Source organism: Arachis ipaensis, chromosome B6 (assembly GCF_059453495.1).
Source record: "Arachis ipaensis isolate K30076 ecotype BB chromosome B6, ASM5945349v1, whole genome shotgun sequence".
NCBI lineage: Eukaryota > Viridiplantae > Streptophyta > Magnoliopsida > Fabales > Fabaceae > Arachis > Arachis ipaensis.
The window spans coordinates 56,872,504-56,875,669 of NC_142441.1; positions in this window are offsets into that span (position 1 = coordinate 56,872,504).

Below are 3,166 nucleotides of genomic sequence, written 5' to 3' on the forward strand. Positions count from 1 at the left end.
AGATGCTTTTGTTCCTCTGAACCTCTGCTTTTCTGCTGTCTTCATCCAATCATTCTTACTCCTATCCATGGCTGGCTTTATGTAAGGACATCACCGTTGTCATTAGCTACTTTTAATCCTCTCTGGAAAATGGTCCGATGCGCTGTCACTGCATGGCTAATCGTCTGGAGGCATCACCCTTGCCAATGGCTGCATCCTATCCTCTTGTAAAAATGGTCCAAATGCTCTGTCACAGCACGGCTAATCATTTGAGGTTCTCGATCATACTGGAATAGGATTCACCCTCCTTTTGCGTCTGTCACTACGCCCAGCACTCGCGAGTTTGAAGTTCGTCACAGTCATTCAATCCCAGAGTCCTACTCGGAATACCACAGACAAGGTTTAGACTTTTCGGACTCTCATGAATGCCGCCATCAATCTAGCTTATACCACAAAGATTCTGATTAAGAGATCCAAGAGATACTCATTCAATCTATGATAGAACGGAAGTGGTTGTCAGGCACGCGTTCATAGGGAATGATGATGATTGTCACGTTCATCACATTCATGTTGAAGTGCGAATGAATATCTTAGAAGCGGAATAAGTTGAATTGAATAGAGAAACAGTAGTAGTTTGCATTAATCTTTGAGGAACAGCAGAGCTCCACACCTTAATCTATGGAGTGCAGAAACTCTACCGTATGAAAATACATAAGTGATAATGGTTCAGGCATGGCCGAATGGCCAGCCCCCATGAAAGTCTAGGAGAGCATAAAACTGATCAAAGATGTCTAATACAATAGTAAAAAGTCCTATTTATACTAAACTAGTTACTGGGATTTACAGAAGTAAGTAATTGATGCATAAATCCACTTTCGGGGCCCACTTGGTGTGTGCTTGGGCTGAGCTTGAATGTTACACGTGTAGAGATCAATCTCGGAGTTGAACGCCAGTTTGTAACATATTTCTGGCATTCAACTCTGGCTTGTGATGTGTTTCTGGCATTTAACTCCAGACAACAGCGTAGAACTGGCGTTCAACGCCCTTTTACGTCATCTAAACTCGGCCAAAGTATGGACTATTATATAATGCTGGAAAGCTCTGGATGTCTACTTTCCAACGCAATTGGAAGCGCGCCATTTTGAGTTCTGTAGCTCCAGAAAATCCACTTTGGGTGCAGGGAGGTCAGAATCCAACAACATCAGCAGTCTTTTTCAACCTCTGAATCTGATTTTTGCTCAAGTCCCTCAATTTCAGCCAGAAAATACCTGAAATCACAGAAAAACACACAAACTCATAGTAAAGTCCAGAAATGTGAATTTAACATAAAAACTAATGAAAACATCCCAAAAAGTAACTAGATTCTACTAAAAACATACTAAAAACAATGCCAAAAAGCGTATAAATTATCCGCTCATCACAACACCAAACTTAAATTGTTGCTTGTCCCCAAGCAACCGAAAATCAAATAGGATAAAAAGAAGAGAATATACTATAAATTCCAAACTATTAATGAAACATAGCTCCAATTAAATGAGCGTGACTTGTAGCTTTTTGCCTATTAAATAGTTTTGGCATCTCACTTTATCCATTGAAGTTCAGAATGATTGGCATCTATAGGAACTTAGAGTTCAGATAGTGTTATTGATTCTCCTAGTTCAGTATGATGATTCTTGAACACAGCTATTTTATGAGTCTTGGCCGTGGCCCTAAGCACTTTGTTTTCCAGTATTACCACCGGATACATAAATGCCACAGACACATAATTGGGTGAACCTTTTCAGATTGTGACTCAGCTTTGCTAAAGTCCCCAATTAGAGGTGTCCAGGGTTCTTAAGCACACTCTTCTTTTGCTTTGGACCTTGACTTTAACCGCTCAGTCTCAAGTTTTCACTTGACACCTTCACGCCACAAGCACATGGTTAGGGACAGCTTGGTTTAGCCGCTTAGGCCAGGATTTTATTCCTTTAGGCCCTCCTATCCACTGATGCTCAAAGCCTTGGGATCCTTTTTATTTACCCTTGCCTTTTGGTTTTAAGGGTTATTGGCTTTTTTCTCTTGCCTCTTGGTTTTAAGAGCTTTTGGCTTTTTCTGCTTGCTTTTTCTCTTTTTTTTTACTTTCTATTTTTTCGCTATTTTTTTCTGCAAGCTTTGTTCTTTGCTGCTTTTTCTTGCTTCAAGAATCATTTTTATGATTTTTCAGATTATCAAATAACATGTCTCCTTATCATCATTCTTTCAAGAGCCAACATATTTAACATTTTTAAACAACAACTTCAAAAGACATATGCACTGTTCAAGCATTCATTCACAAAACAAGAAGCATTGTCTCCACATCAATATAATTAAACTAAGTTCAAGGATAAATTTGAAACTCATGTACTTCTTGTTCTTTTGAATTAAAACAGTTTTCATTTAAGAGAGGTTATGGATTCATAGGACATTCATAACTTTAAGACAAAGTTACTAAATACTAATGATCATGTAATAAGATACAAACATGGATAAGCACTTAACATTAAGAAAACGAAAAACAGAAAATAAGAACAAAGAATGAGTCCACCTTAGTGATGGTGGCGTTTCCTTCTTGAGGAACCAATGATGTCCTTGAGCTCTTCTATGTCACTTCCTTGTCTTTGTTGCTCCTCCCTCATTGCTTTTTAATCTTCTCTTATTTCATGAAGGATGATGGAGTGCTCTTGATGTTCCACCCTTAATTGTCCCATGTTGGAACTTAATTCTCCTAGGGAGGTGTTAATTTGCTCCCAATAGTTTTGTGGAGGAAAATGCATTTGAGGCATCTCCAGGATCTCATGGTGATGAGCTTCATGCGTCTCTTGAGATCCATGAATGGGCTCTCTTGCTTGCTCTATCCTTTTCTTAGTGATGGGCTTCTCTTCCTCAATGGAAATGTCTCCTTCTATGAAAGCTCCAGCTGAGTAACATAGATGGCAAATAAGATGAGGAAAAGCTAGCCTTGCCCCAGGAGAGGGCTTTTCGGCTATTTTGTAGAATTCAAGGGAGATGACTTCATGAACTTCTACTTCCTCTCCAATCATGATGCTATGAATCATGATGGCCTGATCCACAGTAACTTCAGATCAGTTGCTAGTGGGGATGATGGAGCGTTGGATGAACTCCAACCATCCTCTAGCCACAGGCTTAAGGTCCAGTCTTCTTAATTGAA